Here is a 10,072-nt window from a genome sequence, read left to right on the forward strand (position 1 = left end):
CTCTATGGCTGAAAGACACATGGCGAGGAACCCATGGATGCTCTGGGCTGGTGGAGACTCAAGCTGGGGTGTGAACTGCTGGAGACTGGCTTGAAAGTGACTGAAGGGGTACCAGCTTTCAGAACTGGGATCTGAGGGGGTGCAGAAGGTGCTGAAGGGTTCCTGAACGTATCAGAGATTCTGATTATGGTGCTCGGGTTAAGAATGGTTTGGACTGGGCTGTGTCGCTGCAGAAACGCTCAAGGCGAATCTATGGACATTCGGTAACTCTGAGGCGACCTCGCTTTGACTGTAAGAGGTGCTTCAGGCAATTTCTGCCAATGGCAAATTTGTCTGCCTTACAGCAGGCAAAAGCAAGTTCACGTAATATAACACTGTTTTAGTAAAATGTCGATAAATTGAATCTTGAACACAGAGTATGCAAAAAAGTGATATATTGGAATTCAGAGATTTTTCCAATGAGACACCATTCCACCCCAGTGGGTCTGGTTATGCTGAATAAATAGTTACACCCACTACAACTCCAGTCTATGATATTTAAAGTCATAATGAACAGCAGGATCAGCCAGGGTAAGTCCAGGACCAATCAAGTGGCAACTTCAAAAGAGTGAGTCTTTTTTTTTGCTCTAGCACCCTGTTGTTAGATCTGTTTGGACCAATAACCATTTGTACACAATGTAGAAATAACAATGGCACAGAGAGCTGAAGATGTAGTGCAATTCTGTGTCTGTTTATATGTGTAAAAAGACCAGCTACAATTGGCACTGGTGTTGTTTTGTGTCACAAATTAGTGGTAAGTTGTAATTTACCATTCAAGATATTGGGCACAATGTTTATTCTCTCAGAAGACAAGCCTCTGTGTGAGTGTGGTTTGGTTATGGAGAAAAGTTGATACTGTTTGAGATGCCAGAGTGAACACTTTGTGGGAGACTGCAGGTTTCGTTGATAAAACTGTAAGTTTGAGTGTGTGCATGTATAGAAGAAATGGCACAAAAGCAGAATTCACTCACAAGCCCTTTTACATTTATTTTGCTTCTTTTTTTTTTAAACTGGAATTTTTATGGAAATACTTACAGGAGAGAACTAGGTGCCAGGCACAGCTAAAGTCATGCATTCTGCAATCTGAGCGACAGAAGGAAAGAGACAAATGTAGAGAACACAAACAGCACTCAAACAAAGCAAAGAATGAAAAGTGGAGTAAGTAAGTTGGTGAGGCAGCATCCATCAGAGAGAAATGACAGTCGTCGATCCAGGACGAGACCCTCTGTTGAGACTGTCTTGGCCCTTCAGCTTCTTATTTGCTCAACATTCCATTATCTGCACTTCTTGAAGTTTAATGAAGTAAGTTAAGAAGTGGATGAAAAGATTAGAAAAGTACATGAACCAACTAATATCATGGACTGGGGATACAAAATGGCAGCAGTGTCAAAGTTGTGGTTATGGCAATGCTGTCTCTGATGTGGACCAGGAACAGTACAGACACAGTACTGCTCTGAAGGGTTCTGTTAGGTCTGCTTTGTTCATGAATGAGTGAGTCAAACACCAGACTGAGTCGAAATCAAGGTTCTTTGTTCTTTATTGCCGGATTGTAACACTTGCAACTAACAGTGTTAGTTGGAGAAGGCGCATTCTGCCGTTATCAGCAAGTGGTGTTTTTTATATACCTTAGGATACGTACTTAGTAAATTATCATACCATGACATTGTCCAATGAATAAACTGTTGCTATCCTTCTCTGCTAGTTTCCTGCACATCAATTTGTCATCCCCACTCTTATCTTGAGAGTACAAGGTCACAACTGCATCTTGTTATGGCCCAGCACTGGGTGACTCCTTCTACATTCCCAGCTCATGATGTTTTTACCTAACAGTTCAGGTTCCTGTTTTAATGCCAGCAGCTCTGTACAGGTACTAAATGGCCTGTTAGAAGAGCCATAGGTGTTTTTAAACTAAAATCCTGCAAATACAGGACTGAGCCCAAGATGGTGACAACTGTGCTCTGCAGAGGCCATGATGGGTTGCAGACTCCAGGGAGCAGCAGACCTGCACAGGGCACCAGAAATGAGGAGAAACAGAGAAGACCACCCTACAGGTTGGTTACTATGGCAGAGGATCATCAAGGGGCTCAGTGGCCAAAGGACTCACACAGTCTGCAGGAAGACCAGCATGGGATGGAGATGCTGAAGACTGGCTCATGGGAACAGGGAACTACAGCCGGGATTAGAGAGGGTGCTAAGGGCAAGAAGGGTTCTCAAAGAGCCTCAGGCACTGAAGGCTTTCTGAAGTTTGGATCGGAAGCCCAGGTTGCCAATGGACCAAACAGGAGTCTGTGCAGCTGTTGAGGCTGTGGAGCACTGAAGGCAAATCCACAGACATTCAATGACTCTGAAGGGACTCTCTTTTGTTTCTCTTTCTCTTGTAACATTCGGGCATTGGGTGACCCTAGTGGTGACTCTGCCTTACGGCAAGTAAAAAGCAATTTCTTGTAATATTATTGTCTTGTAAATAGTGCATAATTTGTAAAAAAATCTTGAGTCATGTGTATCCAACTATATGAAGAATCATCCATAAACCAGTCAGAAAAAATTGGCAGGATTTAAATCTCCACACACGAATACTAGAAACAAGCGGAAGGAGCGTCTGAAATAAATTGAAAGGAGACAACTTTAATGTTTGTAAAGTAGGTTACTTGGGAGGAGACAGTCACACAAAAGGGTCCTAGAATTTGAAACAAATCATCGATCAGAATTTGGAATGTGAAAAAGTTTGGAAGTTTTGTTCACACTAATATGTTTGAATGGTTGCTTGTGTTTGACCAAAACTATCAAGGATACTTAGTCTCTAGTGTGTAACTCCATTCAAATCAATTACAAAATTAATTACAATATTCAGCTGAAAAGAATTTGGGGATAATGGCTGGGGAGTATGTTGATAAAGGATTTAAAAATGACATTAGGCTGTAATTCTACTAATAGGCTCTACAAATATTGACATCATTCCTATATTTGTGTTAAAATTGTAGTTGTTGAGGTGAAACAGTTGAGAGTCCAAACCACATTCCATCTTTAAAGCCATTTCTCCCCAGAACATTGCATTAATTGGTGACATTGTCTTGCTGCAAATGAGGATATTCTCAATCAATGAATGTCTCCATATGGTCATCAATAGTGGGCCATTATTTGGGTCTCACCTAATAACCAGGTGACACTTTGATTTGTTGAGTAGGACAGCTCATCAAACAGCTGAGGGCAAAGAGTATTTCAGCTGCAGCAAGCTGAAAACCCAAGCACTCTCCCGATCAATCAAGCTGAGTCATGCGCAGCATTGCTTTGTATTTACAATCAGTACATTATCAGAACCATTCTCTGAATTAAATGTCAATCCCATTTATAGACTATGTTAGCTGCTGTGGAAGAGATGGAGCCGCACACTGCCACTGTGTTATTTTCATTTAACTCATTCAAATAACTCCCAAATCAGGATTCCAAAATTATTTTGAATACTTTGCATGCATGAACATAGCTACTGATAAACGATATTGTGTAGTCTCACGTGGAATGAAAAGAGATAATTCTGCTATAATGACTTTTCTGGTTATTTTATAAAAGCAATCCAGCTAAGCTGCCGCTCTATTATTTTGCCATAGCCTTATATCCTTTATTTCAAATACCCATTGAGGCTATGGCAAAACCAATCAGAGCCTCTTCACTGGTTACAGATATCAAAATTGCATCACCTTGAAATGCATTCACACCTCATTGTGTTAAACACTCTGTCAAAGAGAAACACAAAAGCTGAAGATGAATAGACAAAGCAATTGTTGGAGGAACTCAGCAGGTCTGACAGCATCCAGGGGTAGAAATGGTCAGTCAATGTTTCAGGTCAGGATCCTTTATCATGACTAAGACATCATCCAACTTAATCTACTGCATTTGGTGTACCTGGTGTGACCTCCTTTACATCGGTAAAATCAAATGTAGATTGGCTGACTGCTTCGCCAAACACCTACATTCTGTTTGTGGGTCTAAACTTGAGCTTCCTGTGGTCAATAATTTCAACCCCCCAACCATTCCTGAAATGATACGTTTGTCCTTCACCTCATTTTTTTATTTGACAGGACAAGACCAAATACAAACTTGAGGAACAATTAATGCATGATATTTCACCTGCTCAATCATGGTCTTGATGAAGGATCATGATCTTAAACATTAACTGACCATTTTCATCCATGGATGCTCTATGACCTGCTGAGTTACTCCAGCAATTCTTTCTCTACTATGTTAATGAAGCTGCATGTTTCACTCTATATAACCATATAACAATTACAGTATGGAAACAAGCCATATCGGCCCTTCTAGTCTGCACCAATGTAAGTGAACTCCACTAGTTCCACCTACCTCTCCCTGCCCATAACCCTCCAACCCCCTCACATCCATGTACTCATCCAACCTCCTCTTAAATGAAAAAAAATGACCCTGCTGCAATGACCTCATCTGGAAGGTTATTCCAACACTGAGCGAAGAAGCTTCCTCTTAATGTTACTTCTAAAGTTTTGCCCCCTAACCCTCAATTTATGACCCCTCATTCCAATCTCTCCTACACTCAAGGGGAAGAGCCTATTCACATCTACTCTATCTATTCCCCTCATAATTTTATATACCTCTATCAAATCCCCCTTCAACCTTCAACACCTCAATGAATAAAGACCCAGTCTACTCAATCTTTCTCCACATTTTAGATACTGCAATCCAGGCAACATTTTAGTAAATCTTCTCTGCACCCTCTCTACCTTATTGATATCCTTCCTACAATTTGGAGACAAGAACTGCACACAGTATTCCAAACTTGGCCTCACCAATGCCTTGAACAGTCTCAACATCACCTCCCAGCTCCTATACTCTATGTTATGATTTATAAATGCCAGCATAGAAAAGGCCTTCTTCACCACCCTATCTACATGGAAATCCACTTTCAAAGAATGATGAACCGTTATTCAAGATCTCTCTGTTCCTCTGCATTCCTCAATGCCCTCCACTTCACTGCATATGTCCTAGTTTGATTATTCTTCCCAAAATGAACCAATTCACACTTATCTACATTAAACTCCATCTGCCATCTTTCAACCCACTCTAAGCAGTCCAAATACTTCTTCAGTCTCTGAAAACCATCTTCACTATCCACAACTCCCCCTATTTTTATATCATCCACATATTTTACTAACCCTATTTACAACTCCAACATCCAAATCATTCATGTAATTGATGAACAAGGGACCCAACACCGATCCCTGAGGCACATCGCTCGTCACTGGCCTCTATCCTGACAGACAGATGTCCACCATGACTCTAGCCACCGTTGAACCCATCTGACTATCACAGCATTAATTCCTAGTGGCTGAAGCTTCCTCGCCTACCTTCCACGTGGAACCTTATCGAAAGTCTTAATTAAATCCAAAATAGACCACACCTACTGCTCTACCTTCATCAACCTTTCTAATCACTTCCTCAAAATATTCAGCAAGATTTGTCAAAGATGAACTTCCCCTCACAAACCTATGTCAGTGTCCCTGATCAATCCCTGCCCCTCTAAATATTTATACATATTATCTCTAAGAATACTTTCCATTAGTTTACCCACCACCGACATCAAACTTACTGGCCGATAATTGCTGGGCCTACACCTAGGCCCTTTTTAAACAGAGGAACCACGTTTGCAACACGCTAATCCTACGGCACCACACCTTCCACAGTGACTGTTGAAAAATCAGTCAGAGCTCCCGCTATTTCCTCCCTGACTTCCCTCAAAGTCCTGGGGAAAATCCCATTGTGACCCAGAGACTTATCCATCTTTATATACCTCAAAGTTCTAACACCCCCTCTTTCCTAATCCCTATGTTTTCCATAATTACCTCTTTTGCCTCATTTATCCTACACAATTCCATATCCTTTTCCCGAGTGAATACCGACGAGAAGAACTCATTCAATATCTTCCTCATCTCATTTGGCTCCTCACACATTCATCTGCTCCAATTCTTTAGTGGACCAATTCTATCTTTCGCTCTCCTTTTGCTATTCACATATTTGTAAAAACCCTTTGGATTTACTTTCACCCTATTCGCTATAGCCACCTCGTACATTTTTTTTTGCTTTTCTAATTTCCTTCTTAAGCCTCTTTCTACAATCTATGCATCATTCAAACATCTTATCCATCCCTTGCTTCCTGTATTTAATGTGCGTCTCCCTTTTGTCTCGAACCAACTTCCTAATCTTCCTTGAAAACCACAGTTCTCTTGAACATCTGGCCCTGCCTTTTATCCTAACAGGAACAAAAAGATTCTTCACCCTCAAAATCTCACCTTTAAATGCCCTCCAATTCTCCTCTACCTCCTTACCAAAAAACAAATCAGCCCAAACCACTCCCAGCAATTTCCTTCTAATTCCATCAAATTTGGTCTTCCCCCACTCAAAAACCTTCATTGTCGGACCAGACTTATCCCTTTCCATAATTATGTTGAAACTAATGGTACCATGATTACTGGATCTGAAGTGCTCCCCGACACACAGATCCGTCACCTGCCCCATTTCATTCCCCAACAATAGGTCCATCATTGCCCCTTCTCGAGTAGGTACCTCAACATATTGCTGCAAAAAAAACTATCCTGCACACATTTTACAAATTCTAAGCCATCCAGCCCTTTCACTGACTGAAAATTAAAATCACTAACTAACACAACTCTGTGCTTATTGCACATCTCAGCTATTTCCTTACACATTCACTCCTCTAGTTCTCGCTCCTCACTAGGTGGTCTATAATACACCCCTATAATTTTAACCTCACCTTGATAAAAACCAACATTTTGAATCGTGGTTTAATGTCCAGTGACTATAAACCTTGAGATGTTTGGATTTAGTTAATCACATCTAAAACATGAATTACAAATTTATAAATATCGCAGAACATTGCGTTTTATTTGAAATAAATAGATTGTAAGTGCCTAATTTACTGCAATTATTTTTAATAAATAAAAATAGCACTAGTGAAAAAAAATTCAACTTTTGAATTATGAGATCATTAAATTAGTTATGGATGTAACCATTCAGTTCATCTGAAAGCAAGCCGCTGGAAGATCCAAACAATTTTACCTTTTTACTACATCTTTCCTTTAGCATTGCTAATTATTTTAGCTCAAGAACTCAGAAGTACCCTTTTCAAAGCAGATTTATGTTATTTCGAATACTCTTACAAAAGGGATTAGGAACATTCCACTTAAAAAGTTTTCCTTCACCCCCCCCCCCTTTTATTTTTGTCCAATGTTTTATATCTATACCCTCAATCCTTGAATGGTAAAAGTGTTCCTCTATTTACCCCATCTGAACCAGCCACGATTTTCTACGCATCATGGACAGTGAATTTTAAATTTCTATTTAATTCTGGCTTTAGCATCAGAAATAGTTTGTTGACACAACAGAAAATCTAGTCACAAAGATTTTGTATTGGTCCTATCATCCTCAAGTTTTAGAGGAGAAATTGTTTTTCAATTAAGTGCAGCTTTGATAATTTAATTCTATCTGGGAGCATTATTCCTAAAAGTTTATACAATAATTTTAAGTTAGGCATAGCAATGATTGAATAACATTTGAGTATGACCTCACCAAACACAAGATATTTTAACATTTTTTTTCTTGTGCTTGGTCACATGATCCTGGTCTTCAACTGCTCCCAAGAAATGGTTTCTGTATCCTTTCCTGGGCCAGATTTGTTGGGCTGACCTCAAGCAACTTTCTCCAGCCAGGAATCCTACAAATCATTTACAATTTTTAAATGTTTTTGAACTATTTACCTCAATTTTATAGTCTGTAAATGTCAAAGAAATAATAATGATTTTGTTGTGAATTATGGACAGAAAAACAATTTTTTTTTTGTAAAAATGCTTCCGCTTGAAACTTTCCATATTATTTTTCTCTCTTAATTCCCATGAAACTCAATGGTCTTAAAATTCTCACAGAAATTGATGTGGGTTTCAAATCCTGCACCAGATCTGACCAGAGATGTGCACAATGGTCAAATGCTTACAGCCATTTAAATGGCTGAATGCTAGTCATTCTGAGCAGAATGATTGGCAAAATTCAGCACCACCCTGCCATGTTTTGTTTCTTGCAATTATTCTAATCCCAATTATGCTCTGAAAACACAAAGTGAACAATTCAAAAATCACTAAAAATGAAATCAGCATCATGGATCATTGTTTATCAAGAGAGAAGTAGATAAATTGAATAATTGCCAGCATTCTGTTTAACTTCAGATTTTGCCAAATTATTAGAATCAATTTTAATGGTCTGCATACGATTTTATTTGGAAAGACACCAATTAATCAGGATTGATGGTTATATCTAACTGAAAATTTTATTTAAGAGGACTGCAAGGGGAAGTAATGAGACCAGTGCACCTATGTCTCGCATAAACTACATAGAGTTTATGCGAGACTTAGGAGATTACAGATGCTGGAATATGGAGGAATTCAGTAAGTCAGGTAGCATCCATGAAGGGAAATGGAGAGTTGACATTTCAGTGCGAGAGCCCTCCAAAAGACTCCGAGAACAGGAAATCCTTCCAAGTGGGCATTCCTTGAAGAACCAATACATTGAAGTAGTAAACTAGAGACATGAGAAATTGTTGGAATCTGGACAATGATTACAGATGGTAGAATCTGGAGCACAATGCCATTTTGTTTTTGCAGTCAGTGAAGTAGGATCTGAGGGAGGGTGGCAATTAGAATCCAAAATTAGCTTAATGGCTAGGAACAAAAATGATAATTGACATTTGTTTTGTGACTTGAATACACCAATCAGTGAAATTCCAAAGGTCTCAGTACTCAGCCAGGACTGGAATGTTGAAACCAGGAGGAAAATTATGACACCAAGCTTGTTTGCTTTGCAGCAGTGATGCTCTAGGTAAATTAGCCTATGCTGTGAAAAATCATGAGATGAAATCAGAAAGAATCATCTCATTTCAAAAGGGTCAAAGACAGAGGACATCAATTTAAGATAAAAAGGTAGAGAGATGAGAGGGAATACAAGGGAAAATATTAATATTAAGAGTGATGTAGGGGGCTATAAAGAATGGCAATCCTCAAAAGATTTAAAAAGAATACATACTTAAGATTAATGGCTTAATTATCAAGATGTGGAGCTGGAGTTGGAAGTGTAAATAAGCTTGACACTCAACTAGCACAGAAAAAAAATGGGCTGAATGACATCCTTTCATTGCATAATTTTTCTCTGATTCAGCCGGACCAGATACAATTGTTTTGCTGAAATTTTTCTTTCAGAAAAATAAAATATAGGACAAGTTACAATTTTATTTTAAAATATAAAATACACAAATTCATAAAATTGAGATCAATTTCTGATTTGTCATGAGTATCATTACCTCACTCATCCATGGTGTCCAATGTACTTAAAATAATGTTCCATTCTATTCCTTCCCCAAAGACTTAACAAATTTATTTTTATGAAGATAATGCTTCTTTAATGGGAAGGCTCATCAGCAATCTGGCCATAAATCTTGGCCACATAATCACAAAAACTTCATTCCAATTCCTAATTTTGATGGTCCATCATTTTCCACACATAGTTATGGTGTTGTTTTAATTTTCTGTTTTACAACTTCAAAGGCATTCCACATAAAGATAATTAATTTCAAAACAAAGCCCAAGAGAAACTACATTTAAAAATTAATTTTAGCTTCTGGAAAGTCAGAAAACATTTTTTTTTAAAGTCAGCAAAGTTCAATTATTTAGATGGAGGTTGTGAAGTTGTGAACTGCAGCACCTCTGTACTGCCTGCCTGGAGTCTGCGCCATTTGGGTGCACACCCAGAGGTTAAACAAAAGCCTTCATTGTTGATATTCCATCAATGCACATCCTCACCTCACACCCCACCAGCCTCTGCATCCAATGCATCATCCACCAGAATTTCCAGCACTTACTACAGGATCCCACCACTAGACACATCTTTCCTGCTCCTCCTCTCTCGGCCTTCCGCAGGGATCGCTCCCTCCCCATTCCCTTGTGCA

This window comes from Narcine bancroftii, chromosome 3, assembly GCF_036971445.1.
Source record: "Narcine bancroftii isolate sNarBan1 chromosome 3, sNarBan1.hap1, whole genome shotgun sequence".
Lineage (NCBI taxonomy): Eukaryota > Metazoa > Chordata > Chondrichthyes > Torpediniformes > Narcinidae > Narcine > Narcine bancroftii.